We start from the raw sequence: 27,490 nt of genomic DNA, 5'->3' as shown, positions 1-27,490 counted from the left end.
ATGAAAAACATGTTAAGAGACCCAAAAAAAGGTTCAAAATTGATTTTCTTACAGTCTCTTTTAGGTCCCTGGGTAATGCCTGTATATTCTGACATAGTGAGCATCTTTAGTCTCCAAGGAGAAACCGATTTCTTTCCATGGAATGACTATCATTACAATAGAGGATATTTGTCATTAACAGTGAAATCCTTTTCAATCATTCTTTGATGATTATAAATTTTGTTAACATAATTTCTCTCTAAAATAAGAGCTTTTCTTTGTAAAAATAGTTCTAATTGTTACAGTCTATGAATTTCTGTAAATAGCTTTAATATGTGAGATGCTGTAATAGTACTAAAGTGCCAGTACATTTTCCTCCTAATTGTTTAGAGTATAGAGTAAAATTGGAGAAACCGAACTTTTAAAGTAAATTTAAATAAAAAAAGACAAAGCCTGGTATGCAAGTGCCCGTTCATTAAATCGAGATTATCTTGCCCACTAATTAGCACCACCAGTATACCAAGTGGTATAAAATCATCCAATTGGATTATTCTGAATTCCCATACAATATAGAAAGGCATGCAAAACTTAGAGCAGTAGAAAATAAAAGTAAGTTCTGTTGATATTTCTAAGAATACAAGAAAATCCAAGTCTCTCAGCTCTGACTGGAGTTACTTCAAATATATATTGCCTAATGGAATATTCCTCTTGACAGAATTCTACTTACTGAGTCCTTTGCAATCCAGGGATTCGATCAAAGAGAGAAAACATAATGGAAGAAGTGGTATCACTGTGAACTCAGCAGCCTTCAGGAAGCTTTGGAAGAGAAACTATTGTGGATGACATTTTTGTAGACTTATCCCAAACCGTGATTACATTTAGGGTTGAATGTGCATATTTCATCCCAGGTACAAATAAAACAAATGTATCCAGCTAACAATAGAGGTGGAATTTCAGTAACATTTTTAAAGTACCTGTATTTCATGAAAAATAATGATCATTTCTTGAAAAATAACAATTTTCAAGATTATTTCAGAAACATGTTTACAAGTATTTACATGGGATCATGCTAAGAAAATAAAAATACACTTTTCTCTCAAAGGATTTAGCGTTTTTCTAGTAATAAATGTGTACATTTTATAGTTATCTTTTTGGGGTGGGTGGTAGCATTCTCTATTTGCTCTGCTGGAAATCCTATGACCTTGGAAATAGAGTCACCCTATTGAAAGTAATTTGATCAACAGATGTGTTGAAGCACTTGGAAATGAATTTTTTCATTTAATTTGTGAAACATTTCCCTTCTGCTATTAAATCTTATATGATATTTGCATGAAAATCAATCGTGTCTTAGAGGTGACTTTGAACAAGTTTCAGATGAACACCTATGAATGTGAACGTCAGTGCATAATCCACAAATGCTTATCTTCATCCCAATTTATATGTAGTTTTTAAAAAAATCATTGCTTTTAATACTACAAACAAAAGTATTTTATTTTTTGTAAAGGACATCTGGAAGTTTTAATGAACTTTCCCAGGCCAATATTCTAGCATAATGACATATGGTGTAAGTATTTTTACATAATCAGTCTCAAGGTAGGATTAGTGAGTCATGTGTAACCAACAGATGTGTGCTTACAACAAACACACTTTGGAAACTAGTGCCGCTCCCTTAGATGCACTTGGATTAAATATTTCTAGACACTTGGCTTGCATTTGAAATGACACTCAAGACTACAAACATGGCAGACAGAATGTTTTTAAAGAACTTAATCTCTGTTAAATGTCAAACTTGATTTTTTTATACTTTTAGCAGTTATATCCCTACTGAGTACAATATTAAAGTCGCTAGGCAGAATCAAGTAGAACTAAGATTCCAACATAAAGTAGGTTGTCCGGATCGTCCCCTCTTCTTATTGGGAAGTGTTATCAATATCTTCTCAGTTGTCAACTTTGACCTTAATCTAGCAGCAGTGGCAAATCTGACAGTTATTCAAAACAAGCAATTGCTTGAAATATTAGAGAACCATTTTGATTTGACAGAAAGGAACAAAAACCATTTTCTTTAATAATGTGAGCTGTCAGTGAACACAGAGCAATACTGACCCCTGAGGATTCATTGTTCATTCAAGATGGTTTAGGGCAGTGCTGGTTCCGGCAGAAGCTATACTTTTATAAGCCAACTACTCAGATTTAAATAATAGAACTGGTATATTTACTAGAAAAAATAAAAGCTGGTATTGTAACGTATAAAATGTTAGGCAATTTCCTGACTAGTGGATGTTTCCTGATGTCACATCCATACAAAATATGCCAGTGCAAAGCCATCAGGGACTTCATTTTGCCAGAGACAACAAACAGGAAGTGACTACTATTATAGAAAGGGGGCAAATCACCTTTCCACCTCTCTCTTTGCCACACTGCCAGTTGCTGATCCCATGGATAAAACACAGATGCCAAAGAGAAGGCAGTCTCTTGCACTTTGGTCTTAAAGACAGAGTGGTGCATCATTATCTAGACATATCCTTGGTCATCAAGAAACACTAAGAATTGCCTGAAATTGTAAATGAGGGTCCTGAGAGAAGAATCTTATATCCTAGTTTTATCATGAGGTACTAGAAAATAAAGAAATTCAGACTGAGCAAGATTCTAGCCAATGTGATGAAGAAATGTCATTAGTTCTTTAATGAAAAGGAACTGAAGACACATATTTCAATACACTGTGAATAATTTGCACTTCATTCTGAGTCTTTATAACAAGTCTTCTGGAATTTTCACCACAGATTGTGTATTCAGTCAGTCTCTACTTAGTTTTATAAAATTCTGACTTAAACAGCCCTCAATATGTCAGTATATACAGATAGATATTGGATAGAACATATCTTAATTGATAAGTAGAATAAAGATTCTAGTTCCCACAGTGGGAAAAATCAGTTACCACGTACTTTTTAATTATTAATAAATTATGGCGGCTTCTGAGATTAGTGGAGACCACATCAAAATGTATGTCAAGATGCCAAATCTGTTTATTTATCTACTCATTTTAATCTAACCATGGTGAGCTAAAGAAAATATAACTGAATATTTTCTTGTTTGAAGGTACCCTTAAATACATAAAAATTGATTAAATGTATATTTATTGTTTATTATATCATAAACATAGATGGTGTTTAAGAAGAGGAAAAAATGGATTATTCAAACAATAGTTCTATTTTAAAAGGCTGCTTGGAAAATAATACATAAACAAAAATAATTAAGCCACTCCTTGTTTCAAAATATAGAAAATGGGTAAAAAGCAAATAACGGTAAACCATAAATAGTAAAGTAAGATGATACTTTTACGGTTTTGAAGCAAAAAGAGACTTCCTGATGAATATAAAAATTAAAGCCATATACATCAAAAATTGCCATCAGTGCAATATAAAGTCATGTGACAACCTCAAGGGAGATTGCAGCACACATACCATGAATGTCACTCTTAATGAACGTGTTCTTAAATCATTTAGAGAAAGACAAACATCTTCAATAAAAACACAGGCAAAACACAAACAAGGAATGCATATTTTGCCGTAAAAATTTTAAAATAAATATTCAAGTTACCTTATAACTAAAGGAAAGCAAACAACAATGAGGGACTTCCCTGGCTGTCCAGCAGTTAAGACTCCACGCTTCCAAAGCAAGGGGCATGGGTTTGATCCCTGGTTGGGGAACTATGATCCCACGTGCCCCGCAGCCCAGACAAAAAATTAAAAAAAAAAAACACGTTGAAATTCTATTTAAGGGCCATTAAATTAGCAAATACACTTGAGAAAAGATATCCTGCATTGATAAAGGTCTGAGGACAATGGATTTTCGTGCACTGCTAATGGCTGTGAAGATTTGTCAAAATTTCCACAGGTTATATGATAAGGTAAACAAAAATAAAAATTCTCATAAGCTACATCTAGGAATTCATCAAATGTAGTCCTGTAGATATTTGTGGTTTAGTAACCTTGGTACATCCAGACAATCAAATAACTGTAATTACTGGAAACATGTCCATTCCTATACATTTATTAAAAAAATATAGCCTGGATTCTGAACAAAGGCTTACACATGAAAATATTTATTTCAGCATTTTTCTTACATATAAAGATTTGAAGATTTCTATAGGTCTCACATTTGGAATTGGTGAGTATATTATGACACATTAATATAATGTGGCCTCTGGAGGAGATGTTTCACCTTTTTTACAGTACATCATTAATATAAAATATATTCACGTGTTCATGCACACATAGTCACCTTCAGATGTATATTATAGAGAGAAAGATATCTGAAATATACAGCATAGTTTTAGTTGGGGATACTTTTGAGTAACAATGAGTTAGGCTAATTTTTAAATATTTTTTCTACTTTTAAGTACTTTCCGAAATTCATACAATAAACTTTTTTTTTTTTTTTTGCGGTACACGGGCCTCTCACTGTTGCAGCCTCTCCCATTGTGGAGCACAGGCTCCGGATGCGCAGGCTCAGCGGCCATGGCTCACGGGCCCAGCCGCTCCGCAGTATGTGGGATCTTTCCAGACCGGGGCAGGGACCCGTGTCCCCTGCATCGGGAGGCGGACTCTCAACCAATGCGCCACCAGGGAAACCCCAATAAACTTTTATAGATAAAAATGTTTTCCTCCCCATGTATGTATAGGTAGTTGTTTTTAATGTTTCGCTTAATGTATATGCTATTGGGTTAGGTTTGAAAAACAGACTGCAAATTTTTTTCTGAACAATATGATCAAATTTATATATAACTCTATACACAGATGAAAAAGACCACATAATTATGAAAGATTAATTTCTTTTTTATATTCTTTAATTTTTCAGATGTTATTAATTTAAAATTTGAAAGATGTTATAAAATAAAGTTCATAAGACAATTTTTCTTCAAAATTAGTTAAGTAGAATAACTCAGTATAGTCTACATTTTATCTGAAATCTATAAAACAGACTGTAATCACATTTATTTCAAAGTAGATACATGAGAAATTTTGTGATTTTATGGAAACATTGCCAAACATTGATTTCCAGAGTCACATGATGAGAAATCTTGTTGACATGATTTTACTTTTTTTTATTACAAGATTGTTATTTGGATCCCTGTCATTTGGAATTAATTACCAACAACTGTATTGGACTCTGAATTACATATTTACAGTGTTCCAGGGATTCACTGAAACTATAAAGCAGCAGGAACCAAATAGCATGTTATATCCAACATGATTATTTAAATGGAAATAAGGCACATAAATTTCAAACAAAAAGAAATCTCATTAGCCATGGCAACACACAGGGCTTATCTGCTTTAGTTCACTCTAGTTCTGCGATGCATTTTGTGCTAATGGAATAAAATAGTCCTCAACTTAATTACAAGGTCTTCGGTGGATAACAGCATTCTTGTGTAATTGGACAAATTAAACTGGCCTATTTAAAACACTTACAGTATTCATTAGATACCCAAGCATTACTCAGTCTTGAAGACTTTGGACAGTGTAGCTATAATAAAGCTTTTTTTTTTTCTGACATTCTAGAATAGAGTAACAATAATATGAAACTAAAGAATACACTGAGTATATTTTCTTTATAATTATTTCTTGAAGGATAGTGATTTTTTTCTTCTGCATTATTTTTTTCTAAGTTAATATATATCGGTCGGGGTAATGAGCTTACAGGACTTTAAAAATAGGTAACGATGTATCACATATGCAGCCCTTCCTGCTTTCTTCATTTTATTTCAGGCTATGTGAATCATTTATTTACTAATTTAGTTTTTAGAGGATTTGTTCTTTTTTCTTTTCTTTTCTTTTCTTTTGGCCGTGTGGTTTGCGGGATCTTAGTTCCCCAACCAGGGATTGAACCCTGGTCCTCAGCAGTGAGAGTGCAGAGTCCTAACCACTGGACCACCAGGGAATTTCCTAGAAGATTTGTTGATAATATATTCTTTCAAAAACATTTGAAGTGAATAATGTAATTTTCACAAGCTTTGTGTAATCAGAACCAATGGGAAGAAGAAAATTGAGATATTTGAATTTTGAAACAGGTGCTTTTATATGCAATTCTTTTAAGCTCCTAACACTTACATATGTTTTTATTTAAAGTAAACTATTAGTAAATTTTCACTTCTTCCTCTCATAAAAAATTGTCATTAAAATCAGCAAATATCACTCTTCCTCTCTTCCCTTTGGCATACATATGTCAAAATGTATTGGTGCTACTTGGGGGGAACCACCAGATAAAATTGCTGATATAAAAAGTGTGATATTCTATGGGTTTGCTTGCACTGTGACCTGTGCACGTAAAGTAGGAGTTCCATGCAAACCGAGCTGGTTAGAAACTGGGATAAAAACTGGGGAGGGGGTGATGACACCTGATAACTTTCCTGCTGTGAGGGAACGCTGGCCTGAGATTCCTTATGAGAGTGGTACTTGTTTGAGTCAAACGTTAAATTTCTCATTTTAAATATATTTTCATATATTCAGTAGCTGAATATTTTTTAGTGGAAAATATGGATTTTTAAGATATTGTTACTGAGATAACTGGTTAACCAAGTGGGGAAAATATTCTACTTTAATTTAAAAATGTAAAAAAGGAAGAAAAACTAGAGATAAATTTTATTAATTTTAAAAGTGTTTGCTGATATAAAGGAAAACAATTGATTTTGCATATTTATTCTACAATTTACCACCTTAATGGACTCTGACCTGTTCTATTATTTTCTTATTTTTATTTTTAGCATTTGGCTATACAGTCATATCATGTATAAACAATGAAAGATTTGTTCTCCTGTTTTTGAGAGAAATATCACTTATTTTTTGTCATATTCCTTTGTCATCACTTCCAGAAAATAAAAACAAAAATGCAAATGAATCCAGGCATTCTTTTCCTTTCTTTTATTTCCTACCTTTTATTGTGAAAAACATCTTTAGGGATTTTTGGGGTTAAGGCCAACTGAAGTTTTGAATTAGTGTTTTACAATCAAAGGACGCACTAATCATGCTTTGGGCAGACATTGATTTGGAATTTTACTTGTACATCAGTGATTTAAATATCTGTATCCTAGTCTTAATAAAATGCTCTTATTTTATCTCTGATTTTAAAAATAATTCATGTTCATTGGAAAATAATTCAAATATTACAGGAGGGTAGTTAGGAGAAAGCAATACTACTTATAAGTCACTAAAAACAAATTGACATGATAATGTATAGATTTTAATTGTTTTCTATGAGATGTCCATACACATAAATCTTTCTAAAAGTGAGATTTTAATATTCAAGTTGTTTTGTACACTGCTGTTTTAATATAACTACATACTGTGGACACATAGCCATACAAGCAAAATGTAGACTTACATTATCATTTAATTACCGAGTGGTTTCCAGTTGTGTGGATAAATCCTATTTATTTTTTAAGCTCAAAATTTAAATATTCATGTTGTTTCAAATTTTCACTTTGGCTCCTAGAAAATATATTTATATTTCCTTTTCTTTTGTTGTCTCCATCTCTGTCTGACTCTGCCCCGATCTGTCAGTCTGTCTCTAGACACACACACACACAATGATAAGGAAACCTCCTCCCAGGTTCAGAAGGAGCGCAAACAAAGTAATAGCTTAGTTGCTTACCTCACAATGGCCATGGTGGTGAAGGTAGAAGCAGAAGCTGAGATTCACTTCCCACATAGCTTACAGGAAAAACACTCATATATTCATATGAGATACAAGAAAGAGTAATCATTGAGTGTAACCTGGAACAAATGAATGCATTTAGTAACAATAACAAATAATTAATTAGCCTGATGTCTGCAAGATTCACTTCCACCTATGTACACCTAAAAGACATAGGGTTCCCTTTGAATATTATGGCTACCATTCCTCTACTGTTTGTACAATGAAAAATATTGACATAATTCTTTATTTTAAATTTAGCTTATTTGAGTTGAACTTATTGGAAAAAGGAAGAATTCAGTAAGTTGTAGAAAATAATATATGTCTAACAACTATTTACAATTAAAATTATGGATGTATGACTAAAACAAACACAGATGACTGGGAGTGGGAGAAAAGAGAGAATAGAAAGAACTTTTTACCAGATATTTCTTAAAACCAGTCTTAGATCATAGTAGTAAACGTAAAGACTTATCATGGAAAATAAAATAACAAGAGCATTAAGAAACAAAATTTATGGAACAGGAGAAGGACTGTACTGAAGAGAAATTAATTCTCTGAAATTATTATTGAAGAGGGAGGAAGAGAACTATAAGAACTTGACACTGAGTTTATGATAATATAAACCAAAGAAAAAGTAAACATATAAAGAAAGAGAAATTCAACCATTTATTGTATAGGACATTCTAGAATCCCTCCTGCACTCTGATGAATTCTGCTACTGACAAAGGGTTAATCAGTGAACAAAACAGACAACTGACTAAGTGTCTTCCACACAGAGCTTACACCCTGATGAAGGAGACACCCAATCAGCACACACGCCATAACATGTCTTGTGATGACAAGGGGTGGGGCAGGCTGTGAGTAGAGGGTTGGGGGAGAAGGAGCCGTGATGTGACACAGGACAGGCAGAGACATCTTCTGCTAAGGTAACATTTGGGTTGGGATCTGAAGGAAGTGAGGGTCATGCTGACAGAGCCCAAGGGAAATGCCAAGATTCTGGGATGAGCGGATGCTGGATGTGTTGGGGGCACAGTTAGGAGCCCAGTGTGTCTACGGAGAAGTATTCGGGGTGGGGGGCAGGGAGGAGGAACAGGGATGGGTCAGAGGGGTTGTGGTCAGTGCAGACCATGGGTGGGGCTGCTCAGACAGTCCTCCGTCCAGCAGCTATTCCCAACTTTGGCTGAACACTGGAATCTCCTGAGGAGTTTGGAAAACTGTGGTTGCCTCAGTCTCACTTTCTGGGATGGGTCTTGGGTGTGGCCTGGGCACTGGAAATTTAAAAAGAAATTCCCCAGGTGATTATAGTTTGCAGCCAAGAAAGGACCACTGGTTTAGAGGTAGGGAAATGAGAGGAATCCAGCAAAGGGAAGTGAGGTGGGGTTAGATGAAAGAAAGGGAGAGTGATGCTCTGGAGGTCAGGAGAACAATGTGGTTTGAAAGGGGGGAGGGGTTAGTTTGTCAAATGCTACCTTTCTTGAGTCCAGCAAGATGAAATCTGATTCAGCTATTGAAATGGGCAGGGTAGGGGTCAATAGAGGTTCTGATAGGAGCTGTTCATGTGAGTTGTAGGATTGAAATACTGATTGGTGTGGGTTTAAGAGGCAAAGCGGGGGCAGAGAAAGTGGACACACTAAGTGTTTACATACAACTTTTTCAAAGACTGTCTCTGTGGAGGTGTCTCACTGTTGAAGCAGAACGTGGGCTTGAGGAAGACTTGTTTAAGTGAAAGCCATGTTTTCCATAAGAAATAATCTAGTGGAGAGAACAATCTGATGATTAAATGAGGTAATAATTGTAAAGTGTTTTCTAATATTGCCCGGTTCACAGTGAATGTTATATAAATGTTTGCTTAATGAATGAATGATTCCAGAGAATGGGTGTGGAGGGGGGAATTCCAAGAGGAAAATCACTGAGTAGCTGGAAAGATGGGACACAGCTCAGTGTTGGGGGACTATCCTCAGAGAATTCTCATACTTGATAGAGTATTAGTTATGTTATTAGATTTGGTGGAATAAATAAGAATTTTCTTAATTTAAGTGCAGTAGAAAGTCCCCAGTTGAAAGTAAGGGGGTGGAAGTGTTGGGGTTTGGAGAGCATGGAGACTGGGAAAAGAAAGAGATTTAAGGTTTTGGTTAGCAAGTTAATGTGATATCCACCGGTCAGAGTGCGTGCCTCTCTCCAGACATTGATCTGCATGTTTCCTTTTATTTTAAAAATGCATCCATATACTGAGATTTTCCTAATCCCGTTCTAATCAACTGCATAACACACCCCCATATGGGTGTACCCAAATCGATTCCACCATATCAAATGGTGGATATCTGAACTCTTTCTGGAATTTTGATATCAAAACTAATGTCACATCTCACAGTTTTATATGCATGTCATTTACATTTTTGCTAGTATTTGTTTAGGACCTCACAGGATCAAAGGATAAATTCATATGTCGTTTTAGTCATTTGTTTTTACTTAATATTTACACTATATCAGAGCACTAAACACAGTCCTAGAAAATCTCATAGAAATAAAGACCGGTACTTCCATAAATTCATGGAACCTCATATAGGCCCTCAACACTCCCCAACAAGCCAACTAATTTTCTCCCTTTTCTCTTCAAACATACTATCCCCACTCCTTACCTGTCTCCTCCCTCATCAAGGAGTGAAAGCCATTCTCTAGGTGGGAACCTCCTGCTCCTATACCTAAACCTACATGGATAGGTTTTTAATGTAATAGGGGAAGGGTATCCTCTCCAAAGAGAGTCCAGTCTTTGTACCTCTTCTACTATATCAGAAACCATTCATTATCAAGTCTCTCTCCAGTATTTAGTAAACATTTTCCAATTGCATCAGCTTTGAAGGCTCTTGAGGCTTTAACATCTAGAAACAATCTCTCAGACTTTCATTGACACCCATGATACACATTGTTTTCTCACCACTTTTCTGATAGCCCATTTAGTGCTCTTTGTAAGCTTCCCTTTCTCAGCTAGCCATGTTAGAGTTCTCCAATGCTCAGTCCATCCCTCCTCTCTCTTTATTCTGTAATTTCTTCCAAGGTGAATTCATCTGTATCCACAGCTTCACTTACTGCACTAATCCTGGCTTGGGATACCTGGAGCTAAACAGTCATGTTTCTAGATCAGATGGCCTTCTCTTCACTCCAGTCCCTTACATTGGCTGCTGAAGACCACAACTCAAATCCTGCCCCTGTTTTTCTATTTCTCAGGAGCTAATAATAGTTTTTTATGTTTTTAAAAGATTCTAACTATATAAAAAGTAAGTAAACTGAATAATATATAACAGCGGCCATACATGGCCAACAAAACCTCAAATATTTACTATTCGACCCTTTACAGACAAAAGTTGTCAACCCCTTTTAGATGACTCAGTCTCCTAAAAATCGACTAAGACCAAATCACAGTCTATATCTTCCACGTTCCCAAACCATGTTCCCTCACTGAATGACATTATTCACTCACATGTGTAAATCGAAAGCATAGTGCTTCTGTCTGCACACCTTTACTTCCTGTATCCACTCTGTCATCATGCTATATATTCTACAGCATCCTGGAATCCATCGAGTAATGTATATTTCAACGTCATCATCCAAGTCCAACATGTCACCATGTCATGCCTAGCCTCTGTCCACCCTGCCCCTCCTGCCCTTGACATGGCTACTAGAATCTCCTTTCCTCAAGAAATCATTGGACACTTAACCCACGATTAACGCTCTTCAGTGGTTGTCCCACAGGCTGTTGTGATCTGACGCCTGTCCACCTCCAGCCTCGCCTGCACCACCTGCCCCTCCCTCTCCCGCTGAAGCCGCACCAGCTTACCTCCTATAGCTTCATTAGACCATCTCCCTCCCAGCACAGGGCATCTCCATGGGTGAGTCCCTGTGCCTGGAAACTTTCACCAGCAACATCCTTCTTTGCTTATTGAACTTAATCCACCAGAGTGTACCTCACGCCCTCTCTAGGTCAGGTTCCATCTTAATATGCTCTCCTGCAATGTCTCTCTGTATGGTAGTTGGCTGACATGAATCCCCTCGACATGGCCAGGCTCACAAAAGGAGATCTGCCCATTACCTTGTGTTCCCTGAACTTAGCACTGTGTCTGACAATGATCACACCAAGAATAAACATGTCGTCAATGGGTGGATTGAGTCTCTGATAACCTTTATTACATGAAGTCAGTGAAAAATGATATATAAATTCAATAAATGATTATGTACAATGGACTAATGCTTTTTAAAAGAAAATTAGGTATTTGCCTCACTATTAATCAAAATAAATCCAGGAGGATGAAATATTTCATGTGAGGCAAAGTACGAGGAGGCAGTGTATTTATGGATGGCTTTCTAAGCGTGATCCCAAAGGCTGAAACAAAAAAGGAAATAAAGGGACTTCCCTTGTGGCACAGAGGTTAAGAATCCACCTGCCAATGCAGGGGACACAGGTTCGATCCCTGGTCCAGGAAGATCCCACATGCCATGGAGCAACTAAGTCCGTGTTCCACAACTACTGAACCTGCGCTCTAGAGCCCACGAGCCCCAACTACTGAAGCCCGCACACCTAGAGCCTGTGGTCCACAACAAGAGAAGCCACCGCAGTGAGAAGCCTGTGTGCTACAACAAACGTAGCCCCTGCTCACTGCAACTAGAGAAAGCCCACGCCCAGAAAGGAAGACCCAACGCAGCTAAAAATAAATAAATACATTAAAAAAATTAAAGAAAGGAAATAAGAGATTTGACTGCATTAACATTTAAAAAAACAAAACAAAAAACATTCACATTCTAAACTTCCACAGGAAAAGAATATGACTGATGTTGAAAATCAGAAAAATACTCCATAAAATACTCCATAAGACAGAACATTACTAGTCTTCAAACCTGTAAAACTCACTCCATTGCCATTGTTTGTTACATGCATTTCAGGTGAAATCCTAGTAAATATAGATAGCTGTGTTTTTCTGTGTAGCTTCATGCCTATTTAGCATTTATTTGGACCTCATTTTATATTAAATTTATCAATGAATTGTGAAGAATCAATAAAAACTGATAAGTAGGGGTAATCATCCATGTGGAGAGGAATTTACGGCTCCTTTCTCAGCTCCTACTGGAACACATTATCTCTGAGAGAAAGCACGGACTGTAGACAGGAATAGAAAAATGCAGTCCACTCAATGAACAGTATTTTCTGCTAAGGCTCCTTACATGAGTAGAATGCTTCAAGAAACACACCTGATGAGGCCTGCATGTTCTATTTCCGAAGAGACTATTCTTTAACTACAAAGAAATGATCCCATCTCTTGGGCCTTGGATCATTACATTTTCTGTGTTCTGTATCTTAAATTCACTAAAGAATTTCTTTTCTTCTGTCTTGTGTATAAATGACTCTATATTGATTGGTTGAAAAGTGAAAGCTCCAGTCATTCTTTTAAGCATTTTCCATGCAATTTAAACATTTACACTTTGGTATGTTGTAGGTATATAAACAAGCATGTTGATTTGAACATAAAATAATTGTATTGTGAGGATGATGAAATACCTTATTCCTCTTCCATAAATATGAGCGGAGTTAGGACTAAGAAGGGTTTTCGAGAATAGTCTATTATTACCCAACAGTCACACTTGTTAAAAGGAATTATATGGGCTGTATTTATTTATTTGTTAATGATCAGTGTTTAAATTTTATTATTGTTATACATATTTTTAGCGCTTTATTTTTGCATAATTTAAAATCAAAGCAAAAATAAACATTGTAGCAAATATCACAGGGAAGTCCATGAGCGTAAAAACAAATTTCATGGATTGCTATTGCCAAAATTTAAGATGCTGTTGGGACTTTGGAGACCTGTGTTGCAGCCTTTTCTCACCTGCGTTTATTTGGAAAAGCATAGACTCTCATGAATTAAGTCCATGTTTTGTTGACCAGATGAGGCTTAGGAAACACATTATAGAAGTCAATATCTATCATTTCATTAAATGTGTGGTGTAACTGATAATCTGAAAATTGGGAAATTGAATCAAATTGTTCAGAATAGGTAAATAGATAAATCAGATACAGCACAAAATTATGAAGCAAAATAGGAAAGAAGCTTGTTCATTAGTCCTGGATAATATACTTTTCTCATCTTATTTTTTGCTTCTATTTAAATTAAAACTTTAAGGGTTAAGAACTCCTTTCTCACTTCAAATTTTATATGACTTCACATAACAGTAAAAAACAATAAACATTACATTCTAGTTATTATAAAAATAACAATAAACAGGTGGAGGAAATGACCCTTATTATTGTCTAATTTAAATCATGGTGTTACAGTAGGATTTTTGCTGTAGTGAATTCAAACCCACTTCAATGCGTGTCGAGGAAGCTTAACGGAGGGCTTCAGGGCAGTGATGCTTTGGTTGGATCACCTCAGTTTATAGAATGAGTAGCTTAACTTTATCACTGTGGGTTGCCAGTGATTTCTCCTCAGTCAGTCTTAAGTTAGTAAGCTGCCTTCTAAACCTAAAAGTGTAGGTCAGCAATCTATTTTACCATTTCAACTGATAGAAATGACAATTTCATATGGATCAACCTGATAATAAAGATGCAGACGACAGAAGGATTTCTTTGTTAGTTTTGTTGTTCTGGTAGATACAACCATTTGACAAACTCACATAGGATACTGAACTTCACCTTGAATTTCCTTGTTTTTCCAAATGTCTGGTTTCATAAATTGCTGATTACACAATTTGAGGTAGAAAGAGCTTTGGGATATATATAAGCCAAATTTCTCCATTTTATATAGGTGGCAGTACTATGAATAATAGTAGTGAAATTTTGGTAGACATAGTAAATGCTCAATACTTTACAAAATGCTTTGCATAAAATACCTCCTTTAATTTTTGTAAAAACCTTATGACCTCAATGTTATCATTACCTACATTTTACAGCTGGAACTAGGATCCAAAGTTATTCAGCTTCTTTGTTCATGATCCGAACTGCTGAACTATAATGCTACTATCTGAAAACCCAATGATGTAGGTTTCTAATCTTAACCTCATTTCCTAGATGAAAAAATTAAACCAAAAGAGGTTATGCCCTTACCCCAGGTCACATTTTACGCTCTGCTCCAATTCTATTCACAGCTGGGCCTGAAATAGATTTAAATGTCAAAGTGATTTTCTTTCTCATAGATACATATTTAACTCAAAATAGTCTTCTATTTATTCTTTCAATCACATCAGATGATAGTATCTTAATTCCATGCAATTTTGTCACTCCTATTTGTCAATTAGGGCTTTTAATGTTACAAGTAATCAAAAGGAAACAAGTGCAAACAGTTTTAAACAACAATAACAAAAATACTTGAATTCAATTGCATCACTCATAAAACTGTAAAGTCCATAGATAGGGAAAGCTTTGGGTTTGCTTTGATTTTGTACCTTCACCTTGGCAAAGACCCAGTTTCTTTTCCTCATCACGTGTGACAGATATTTTTTTCTCCTGAGGCTGGATTCTCACACGTGGTAGGAAAATATGTGGTGACAGTTCCAGGCTTCAAGTTCATGACTTCTGGTAGGTTTTTCAGATGATCAAGGAATGCTATTTCACAAAATTCTCAACAAATCTCCCTCACAGTTCAGTTTAATTGGATCAGATTCCAATTTCTGATTTGACTCTTTTAGCCATACAAATTCTGTGTTTTGAATGGCTTACTCCTGATTAGATTAATTCAGATTCTAAGAGTATTACTTTGATTTGATTGAAAGTAATCAGTGTTCAACCATGTAACTGGGTCAATGCCATTCTCTTACCTAACCCATCAAACAAGCAGAAGAATAAGACTGTCACACAACAGGAGAGGTGTAATAGGATTGTTGTTAAGACACAAAATGCCAGCAAACCTATGGCCCAGGAAATTCATGTGATAGTGATCCCTTAACTAAGGATGTGTCCTCGGAGCCCTGTGGAATATTTGCTTTTTTGTTCTTATGTTTTAACCTTTTAATTATGAAATGTAATTTAGGCACTGAAAAGTCTGTTAACCATCAATGTATGACAGCATTAATCATTATAAGAGGAACATTGGTGTAATCTGTTACTAGGTTAAATGATAGCACATTGTCAGACCTGAAGAAGCTGCCCACATGGACCCTCAAGATCACCATTCCTTCCAACTTCCCTAAAGGTTACCAATAGCATAAATGTTATGGTACCCATTTCTAATTCCTAAGCACTGTAATTTGGTTTTTCCCGTTTGAGGGACTTTATGACAGGAATCGTACAATGCAGGTACTAGCTCTAAAAATCTGTAAAGTTTCTTCATGTTGTTGTGTGTGTTGTCTGCATTACACTGAATGAAAATACCACGTTTTATTTATACACTTTACTATTAATGGACATTTGTGTAAACTCTCATGAACATTTTGTAAGGTCTCTTGGCACATACTTGACTTCATTTCTGTCGGATATATACCTGTAGATTTGTTGGGTCATTGGAAATGTATATGTTAACATATTAAGTACTGTCAAATGGTTTTCCAAAGTAGTTGTACCAATTTATAATCCTGCTAGCAGTGGCAAAGTTTCTCTTCTCACACAGTCTTGCTAAATCATGCCATTACTAGTCAATTTCATGCCACTACATGCTAATTTGAGCCAATTCTGGTGAGTATTCACCAGTGATATCTCATTGAAACTTTACTTTGCATATCCCTGACTAGAAATGAGATTTATAGGTCTTTTTGTATGTTCTCTTTTGTTAAGTGATTGTTGAAGTCTCTTACACATTTTTCAATTAGGCTGTTTGATTTCTTATGTATTTACAAGTCTTTACACATTCTGTTATTACCTACTTGACATTTGCTTTTTGCATTGCAAATATCTTCTCTTGCTGTATGACTTCTTTTTCATATTCCTAATAGTGTTCTTTGACAAAGAGTTCTTAATGATGTAGCTAAATGTATTAATTTTAAAATTTATACTTACTGTTTTTTGTGTTATATAAAACTATTTACCTACTGATAGATCAAAAACTGTTTATGTTACTTGTTAAGCTTTATTATTTTTTGACATATGTAGCTAGCTATAACCAGCTTGGAATTGATGTTTGCTTAAGGTATATAATAGAGATAATATTATATTTATTTTTACATATAGCTTTCCAATGTCACAGTACCATTTAATGAAAATAATCCCTTCTGTCTTGGCTAAATAAACATCTGGGTACAGATACCTCTATGAAATAGTGATCTCATTTCCTTTGGATATATACCCAAGAGTAAAATTACTAGATCATATGGCAGTTTTCTTTTAAATTTTTTGAGGAACCTCCATACTAGTTTCCATAGTGGCTGCACCAATTTACATTTCCACCAGCAGTGTAAAAGTGTTCCCTTTTCTCCACATTCTCACCAACATTTATCTCTTGTCTTTTTGATAATAGCCATTCTAACAGGTGTGAGGTGATAGCTCATTGTAGTTATGATTTGCAATTCCCTAATGATCAGTGGTGTTGAGCACCTCTTCATGTACCTGTTGGCCATTTGGATATCTTTTAAAAGGAAATGTCGCTTTAGGTTCATTCCAGCATTATTTTCAATAGGCAAGACAAGGATGGAAACAACCTAGATGTCTATTGATGGATGAATGAATAAAGAAAATGTGAATTTATTTACAAGTCTTTACACATTCTGTTATTACCTACTTGACATTTGCTTTTTGCATTGCAAATATCTTCTCTTGCTGTATGACTTCTTTTTCATATTCCTAATAGTGTTCTTTGACAAAGAGTTCTTAATGATGTAGCTAAATGTATTAATTTTAAAATTTATACTTACTGTTTTTTGTGTTATATAAAACTATTTACCTACTGATAGATCAAAAACTGTTTATGTTACTTGTTAAGCTTTATTATTTTTTGACATATGTAGCTAGCTATAACCAGCTTGGAATTGATGTTTGCTTAAGGTATATAATAGAGATAATATTATATTTATTTTTACATATAGCTTTCCAATGTCACAGTACCATTTAATGAAAATAATCCCTTCTGTCTTGGCTAAATAAACATCTGGGTACAGATACCTCTATGAAATAGTGATCTCATTTCCTTTGGATATATACCCAAGAGTAAAATTACTAGATCATATGGCAGTTTTCTTTTAAATTTTTTGAGGAACCTCCATACTAGTTTCCATAGTGGCTGCACCAATTTACATTTCCACCAGCAGTGTAAAAGTGTTCCCTTTTCTCCACATTCTCACCAACATTTATCTCTTGTCTTTTTGATAATAGCCATTCTAACAGGTGTGAGGTGATAGCTCATTGTAGTTATGATTTGCAATTCCCTAATGATCAGTGGTGTTGAGCACCTCTTCATGTACCTGTTGGCCATTTGGATATCTTTTAAAAGGAAATGTCGCTTTAGGTTCATTCCAGCATTATTTTCAATAGGCAAGACAAGGATGGAAACAACCTAGATGTCTATTGATGGATGAATGAATAAAGAAAATGTCATACATATATATATATACATATATATATAAAATTCAGCCATAAAATAGGACATTCTGCCATTTGCAGCAACATGGATGAATCTGGAAAGCATTGAGCATTACGCTAAGTAAAATAAGACAGACAGAGAAAGACAGAATACTGGATGATCTCACTTAGAAAGGAAAGGACTTGTAGGAATAGAGAACAGATTGGTGGTTACAAGAGGCTGGGTCAGGGGTGGGGGGCATAGGAAATGGCTGAAGGTGGTCGAAGAGTACAAACTTCTAGTTATAAGTTTTGGTATGCACAGTGTGATGACTGTAGTTAACAAGACTGTGTTGTGTATTTGAAGGTTGCTAAGAGAGTAGATCATAAAAGTTCTCATCACAAGAAAATAAATGTCACTATGTGAGGTGATGGATGTTAGCTAAACTTATTGTAGTAATCATTTCACACACGTATATCAAATCATTATTTTGAGCAATTTCAACTTATACTATGTTATGTATCACTTATATCTCAATAAAGCGCGAAAAAAAAAAACAACTCCTTCCTCCAATGCTCTGCAGTGCCAATTTTTTGTATTCATATATGTATGAATCTATTTGGAGATCCTCAGTTCTGTTCTATTGGTTCATTCGTTTCTCCTTGTTCTACCAGCTATTTTAATTTCTGTAGCTTTGTAATAAGATTTCATATTGGGAAGACTGAGTCCTCTTACCTTAGTTTTCCATCAAAAGTACCTTAGCTCTCCTTGGTCCTCAGTATTTCCACACACATTTTGGAATCAGCTCATCAGAGCTGTTGGGTGAGAATGCATTGAATCTATGGGTCAATATGAAGAAAACTGTCCTGTTATAATACTGAAACTTCCAATGCATGAATGTGGTCTACTTTTCATTTTACTTGGGTCTTCTTTAATTCTTTTTTTTCCTCTCTTTTCTTAAATATACATCTTTATTGGAGTATAAATGCTTCACAATGCTGTGTTAGTTTCTGTTGTTTCAGTGTTATTTGGTAGTTTTCTTCATATTTTGCATCCAACTTTAAAAATTTTAATAGAATGCTTTTGATGTTTTGAAACTATTGAAAATGATATGTTTCTTAAATTCTCAGTTTTAAATTTTGTTGCAACTGTATATCTATGATTTATAAATTGTCCCTGTATACAGTAGTTTTGCTAAACTCACTAATTCTATTAATTTACCTGTAAATGATGTTGTTAGTTCACCCAATGTGCATCATTAGGAATTTCATGTTTTTTTCATACAAGCCATCATATCAGCTATGAGACATGATTGCTTAATTTCATCCCTTTCAATAGTCAGTCACTCACCCATGCATTCATTTATTCATTCATTCTCTCTTGTTTATTGCACTGGCAAAACCCTCAAACACAATGTGGAGTTTTTTTGCAGTCAAATATCCACATTTTGTTCTGTGTCTCTAATATAAAGCTTTCAACATTTTGGGTTTTTCTATATATACACTTTATCAGATTAAGAAAGTTCTTACCTATTCTCAAATTGCTAAAAAGTTGTGTCATGAATGGACATACATTTTTATCAAATAAATTTTCTGCATCTTATGCAATCATGAGATTGCTCTTTTTATTTCATTTATTTACAGAGTATTTGATTTACTACTCTTTGATTTGATTTACTATCCATTTTAGGTGCACCTTCTCTTTATTGGATCATTCTCCTCCAGAGGTAATAATCAAAATAGTAAACAACTGGCACAGCAGAGGCACCATGTGAATAAGAATGGACACAGTCGATAAACAAGTGAAGCCATATAGGTGCACAGCAGCTGCATATCAGCTCAGCTCCACTTCTTAATATCAAGGAAGGAGGTACTACTTACAGTTTCAACCTGCACCCAAGTTTGTTATCAGGCTTTTTGTTTTTTTAATTTACTACTTTTAATCCAACTTTTCTTACCAAGTATAAGTGGAACTTGTTCATATTATATTATCTTTTAATAGATAATTAAATTTCCTTTGTTAACATGTGTTTAAAATTTTTGCATTTAGTAAGAGTGGACTTTCTTTTTTAAACATTTGTATGAAGATTGTGAAGCAAAATGAAGATAATATGAATTGGAGAGTGTTCACTTACTCCTCTATTGTTAGACGTCATTGTGCAAGTTGAAAACATTTTGTCCTTGAATGTTTGGTAGAACTTACCAGGGAAGCCACTGACAACTAGAGATTGTGTGTGTGTGTGTGTGTGTGTGTGTGTGTGTGTGTGTGTGTGTGTGTGTGTGACTGCTAATTCAAATGAAAAGCTAAATAAGCTAAATAAAGTTTGCTAAGTTTTCACATCAGTCTTGATATCTTTTTCAAGAGATTTGTATATTTCATATATATTTTAATTCAGTGGGATAAAGGCATACATTTATCCATCTTATGATTTTATTGTTTTTGTTTGTTTGTTTGTTTTGTTTTGTTTTTTGCGATATGCAGGCCTCTCACTGTTGTGGCCTCTCCCGTTGCAGAGCACAGGCTCTGGACGCACAGGCTCAGCGGCCATGGCTCAGGGGCCCAGCCGCTCCATGGCATGTGGGATCTTCCCAGACCAGGGCACAAACCCATGTCCCCTGCATCAGCAGGCAGACTCTCTACCACTGTGCCACCAGGGAAGCCTGCCATTTTATTATTTTATAGCATGATCTGAAGTGATGTACCCTTATTCATTTCAGATAATGGTTTATTTATCACTCTACTCCCTTTGAATTTTATTTTATTTTTTTCCCTAATATTTTTAGATTTTTTCAGCCTCTTTTCTGTTCTAATATATGCATATAAAGTTAAAATTACCCTCTAAATATTTCTTAGTTTTGATGTATGGCATTTCTCTTATTATTCATTTCAATTTTCTTTGATCTAAGGGTTATTTAGAGTCTATATACATTTTATTTTTGAAACATCTATATTTCCTCTGGTTATTTATTTCTAATTTAAATAAATTGTGGTCAAGGAAGGAGGTACTACTTATAGTTTCAATCATTTCAATTTATGACCTAATAAATATTCAAAGACTTTACATGTGTTTGAACAGAATGTATATATTTTGGGGTTCATTACTCTATAAATGTTTATTAGGTGACATTGATTGTGTTGCTTAAATCTTATATATTTCAGCTGTATTTTCTATTGTTTATTTTATCAGGTACTAAAAAAGGAAAAATAAATACCTCAATATGATTGGGGATTTGTCTTTACCTGCTTGTATTTGTCAATTTTTATACTTTATGTATTTTGAGGTCATGTTTTTAGGTGCATATTAACTTAGAATTGCAAAATATTTCTGCTGAATTAATTCTGATGAATGAGAACCTTTTTAAATTCTTAATATCTGCTATGTCTTCTGCTTAATTTGTTTATTTTTTTCTGAAATTAATATAGGTACTTCCTTGTGGTTGAAGTTTAAGTCATATATATCTTCTTGCATTCTTTGACATTCAAGCTTTCTTCATTGTTATGATTTAGGTATGTTTCATTAACATAGCATGGAGTAATTTGTTTTGCTTTTTTATTCCATCTAACAATCATCTTTTCATTGGAATTTTGTGTCTACTTTACATTCACTATAAATATTTAGATACTTTATTTTAAATTTAACATCTTTCTCTGTACTTTCTGTCTCTGTGCTGTTCTCACTTTCTCTGTCTCTCTGTCTCTGCAGTATATAAACCTGACTCCCCCCACATGCTGATCTCCTGCCACGGTGAAGGCCCCTCCCTGGAAGATTGTGAGGGGGCCTGGGCCATGGGGTAACATGGGGAAATCCCCTCTCTCAGAAAGCAGAGAGGGACCCTAGAGGTTTTCTCTTCCTCTTAGCTCTGCCCCGGAGGCTCGGGGAAATGGTTACCACATCCTCCTCTCTCAAGTGAGGGATGTTTCTTGCTAAATCTATTTTCATTTTGGAAAAAAAAAATATATATATATATATAAATAAACAGTTTTATATAAAAAATAGAGAGAAATAACTACAGATATAGTTTGATAAATATGCATACATACACACAAACACATGTATATACATATATACATACAGTTATTTCCTAATAAGATATTTTAAAGCATTTTAATGTATTTAATAAACCAAAATTTAGGTATTAATGTATTTGTCTCCAATCACAATAATGTATTTTATTATTTTGATTATCCTTCATTTATTCCTGAATTTCTTGCCTTTTATCTGGAATTATATTTCTCTGCCTTAAAAAATATCTCTCTGTATATTCACTAATGTGAATGGGCTGTTTACAATTTCCCTCTGTGTTTATTTTTATTTTCTCCCTGAAAATGTCTATATTTCACTTTCATTCTTGAAGCTTTTTTCCTGGGCATCTATTTCTAGGCTGGTGGTTATTTTCTCACCACTTTAAACTGTTTGGCCTGTATTAGTTCTGTTGAGAGTCAGTTAATGCTTGTCCCTTTTAAGATAATCTGTTTTACTTTTGGCTTCTTTTAAGAGTTTTTTCTCAGTAATTTATGTCTTATACTATAAATGTTCCTAGATATGTTTTTATGCATTTTTAATGATCCTTGGGCCTTAGAGCTTCTTGAATCTACAGACTGGTACCTTCTGATCAGTTCCATATACTGCCTCTTCACCCATTTTCTTTTTTCTCCTTTTGTGGGGCTCCTACTAGGAGTTCAATTAAATATATGTCAGTTTTTCTCATCGTATTCCCTTTTTTTATCCTTTTAATATCTATCATCTATCTTTTTTCCCCAATCAACTATTCTGAATAGCTTCTTTCAAATATTTTAAGTTATTAATCTTTATTTAACTCTTCTAATTTGTTGTTACCATCTGAAATTGTAATTTAAATTATTGCAAATTTTTGTTATAATTTTTTAATAGACTCACCTGATCTCCTGTTTTTTCTTTTTTTTCTATTTCTTTTTTTTCTTTTGTTTTTTTTTTAAACAATATTTTTCTATTTATTTATTTAGTTAGTTTTGGCTGCGTTGGGTCTTCATTGCTGCATGTGGGCTTTCTCTAGTTGTGGTGAGTGGGGACTAATCTTCGTTGTGATACATGGGCTTATCATTGCGATGGTTTCTCTTATTGCAGAGCACAGGCTCTAGGAGTGCGAGCTTCAGTAGTTCTGGCATACAGGCTCAGTAGTTGTGGCTCATATGCTCTAGAGCACAGGCTCAGTAGTTGTGGCGCATGGGCTTTGTTGCTCCACGGCATGTGGGATCCTCCTGGACAAGGGCTTGAACCTGTGCCCCCTGCATTGGCAGGTGGATTCTTAACCACTGCACCACCAGGGAAGTCCCTCCTGACTTTTTTTTTTAATAAATTAATTATTTTAAAAAGTTCTGTACTTGAATTTAACAATAATAATTTTAACATAAAAATATAGGGATAATTACTGAACATAGTCTAATTATCTTAAATTCTAGTCCTTGTAATTTCAGTATCTAGAGACTTCGTTGGTGTAGAACTTTTATTTTTTTGTTCGAATGTAGATCCTTTCTGTTGATTGTCACTTATTTCTCTTTGTGTGCTGGTTATTTTTAATTATGGACCAATTTATACAACTTGCTTTTAGAAATTGTTTGTAGAAGTAACTTAAGATCTAGGTTGATGCTATCTGCTTTTAGAAATTCTGTAATTTTTCTAGGTTCACGGGGAACAACACATCAGGTAAAACCTTATTTCAATTTCAAGTATCAATTGAAGTTTATTGCATTTATCAGATGACCTGAAGCTGGGATTTTATCTAGGCAAAAGATTGCTTGATTTTTAACTCTTCCTTATCATACTGTTCAAACTTTTGGCAATTCACCTCAAAATATACAAACCTATCCCCTCCTGTTGTAAAATCCCAGAATTCAACATTCACATTCCTGGCGCTTCATGCTGAAATATAAACTACACAGCCCCTCAAGTGCCCCCATGGAGAAATAGTGTTTCCAGATGTTGATCTTCTGGCATCTGTGGTGGGCAATGACGGTCATCAGAGTAGTTTATCTTCAGTTTTCAAAGACTGTTTGCATGTGTCCAACAGCAGCTGCCATGCCTGTCTTGTTCTTAGATGTGTAGCTCTGGCCTTAGGCCTTTGTGTGTCTCTGCAATATGGTGGAGTAAGCTGTCTAGCCTGTATTGAATTTATCTCTTGAATAAACTTGTTTCTGGTTAACTGTAAAAAAAGAAAAAAATTCTAAATTTTCCTAGCTCTGCATCTTGACCCAGTAATTCTTCTCTATTTTGTTAACCATCTGATGACGCATTTAGTGATTCTGTGTATATTTTATTTTTATTTGCCCAGTATATATATTATGGAGGCTGAGAAGTCCCAGATCTGCAGTCATCAACCTGGGGACTCAGGAGATTTAATGGTGTAAATTCCAGTCCAAGTCTGAGTCTGAATGGAGGAGAGGACTGATGTCCCAGCTCAAGAAAAAGGCAGAGAGAGAATTATTTCTTACTCAGCATTTTATTCTATTCAGGTCTCCACTGGTTTGGATGAGGCCCACCATCTGCTTTACCAAAACTACTGACTTAAAGGTTAACTTCATCCAGAAATACTTTCACAGACATATCCAGAAATAATGTTTGACCAAACATCTGGCCACCCCATGGCGCACTCAAGTTGACACATACAAATAAACATCACGCCCAAGTGTCCTAGTTGTCCTCGGTGAGACAATTTGTCTGAATCACTTAGTCTGGCATTACTGGAATTGGAAGTCTTCATAGAAACTTTTAAAAATAGGGAGACACTCTGCTGTTAAGAATTTATCTTCTTACAGACTGAGAGAAACTGATATGGCCATGGTAATCTCCAAATATGTAATATGAATGAAATAAATATATCATTAAAATCTATCATTTAAATGTGCTATGCAATCTTTTTCTCTTTCAATACTCCATTGAAGCTAAAGAATTCTCAAATTATGACCTATAAATTTTGTTTGTAACATTTCTGCTTAAATAGGTCATTATTACTTCACAGTCTTTGAAGACTGACACTTAGCAGAGTTCCCTGTGAAATGAGAAGTATTAAATTTGAGTACTTTTTTTCTTTAAAAATTATATTATCTCCTTAAGTTTCAATTATCTAATAATGCTTCTAATGAAAATATGTCACTTTAAACAGAGATAGCATAGTCCTTGAACAACTACCTTTAAAAAATAATTTGCTCATTGATCTCAGAAAGATGAATCAGTCCTTAATCTGAGTCATCAATCATTTTGAACATCTACTGTGTTATTATCATTCACCACCTAAATGCTTTCTACTCTCCCTTTTCTACCTATTCGCTTAGAAGGTTTGAGAAGTAAGTGAAATTTAGAGCCATGAAATTGTAATTAAAGTATATCACTATAGATAAGAAAGTAAATAGATGTCTAATTTACATTCTTTAAATATTAATGGATAGATGCAGTGGAAAAAGTTCTGTAACTTTAAAATACATAATAAACCATCTTTCATATATTTTAGGTAACCTTTATAAAATACTTTATCATGTATTTATACACTTTTGGTTATGTAGCACTCATTATAATTTACTATGGGAATATCTCTTCCTTGAGTGTCATTTTAAGGATTTAAAGAAAAATTGTTTTATCAAGAAATACATTATTCCACATATTTGGAACACGTACACAAATGTTTAAAACGTACCCATTTAATGTATTACTAGACACACCCATCTCCAATATAAAATACATAATATATATGTTTATTGAAGTATAGTTGACTTACAATGTCGTCTTAGTTTCAGGCGTGCAGCATCATGATTCAGTATTTTTGTAGATATATTCCATTACAGGTTATTACAAGATAATGGGTATAATTTTCTGTGTTATACAGTTTATCCTTGTTGCTTATCTATTTTATATATAGTAGTTTGTATCTGTTAATCCCATTCTGTGGAATATTTTCCTCTCAGTATGCTTTATTAGTACAGATATTCCTTGACTTGAGATGAGGTTACATCCCAATAGAGCCATCATAAATTCAAAGTATTTTTAGTCGAGGATGCATTTAATACACCTCTAATATACCAAGAATCACAGCTTAGCCTAACCTACCTTAAACATGCTCAGAACCATTACATTAGTCTACTGTTGGGCAAAAGCACCTAACACAAGCCTATTTTATGATAAAGTGTTGAATATCTTCTGTAATTTATTGAATACTGTACTGTACTGTCTGGGTACAGAATGGTTATAAGCGTATCAGCTATTTACCCTCCTGATGGTGTGGCTGACTGGGGGCTGTGTCATGCTCAGTCTCACAGGAGAGTATCTACCAAATATCTCTAACCTGGGGAAAGATCAAATTCAAAATTTGAAGTGTGGTTTCTACTGAATGAGTACTGCTTTCACACCATCATGAAATTGAAAAATCGTAAATTGAACCATCATAAATTGAGGACCGTCTATAATTTGCAGTGGACAAAGGAAGCGTGATCCATCTTCGAGGATCGCTGCTGTATTATGCCGCTTTAAGCTGATGTACGCAGGGCCTCTCCTTCATGCTTGTTAGTGCTGGTAAAGCAAAAATAAAGATTTAGGACCACTGTTATATAATTACATTGTTAATCTTTTGAGGATTCAGGGCCCAAAGTTTAAGTTGATAAAGAGGGGTTTCACTAACAATCAGATGTGAACACAACCTGATTTGTGCATGCACAGTCACAAATATATATGCTTACATATTTTCTTGAATTATTTCAACAGTACATGAAAAACTACATAATGTTGCCCAGTGGCATGAACAGGTTGCATAGCCGTAGCGGTTCTCATGAACTGGTTGATCTTTAGTGCAGGATAAAGAGTGTGTGACCCAGGGAGATTGACTGACAGGGCACCCCATCTTGCTGACCAGAAGAACCCCTTGGTTATTACTACCCTGACTCTGTAACCCTCTATTAAGTTTAGCTCAGTAGAAACTTTCTGGAAGTGTTTGTTCACCCTTCATTTTCATCACAGTAAACAAACTGACCCAAGTTTTACCAGTTGGGACAGGCCACCGTGCTTCATCTCATGCTTTCCTAATAAAATCGCCAATTGTAATTTATAAAGATATCAAGGACTTTAGTGGAAACCTTCTTTGTGTAGTAAATGCCACTTTTGTTCTGTGGGAAACATGTACCCATTTATAGTTTGCAGTTTTTTGGCATACATTTTGAAGAGATTTCTGAATACATCTACTCTATGTATTGAGATTTTTTTTGTGTGTGTTTTTTTTTTTTTTTTGCGGTACGCGGGCCTCTCACTGCTGTGGCCTCTCCCATTGTGGAGCACAGGCTCCGGACACGCAGGCTCAGCAGCCACGGCTCACGGGCCCAGCCGC

This window comes from Neophocaena asiaeorientalis, unplaced genomic scaffold (assembly GCF_003031525.2).
Source record: "Neophocaena asiaeorientalis asiaeorientalis breed wild unplaced genomic scaffold, Neophocaena_asiaeorientalis_V1.1 scaffold191, whole genome shotgun sequence".
NCBI classification, from domain to species: domain Eukaryota; kingdom Metazoa; phylum Chordata; class Mammalia; order Artiodactyla; family Phocoenidae; genus Neophocaena; species Neophocaena asiaeorientalis.
The sequence above is the reverse complement of the archived record's forward strand: the minus strand, read 5'-3'. Positions refer to the sequence as shown.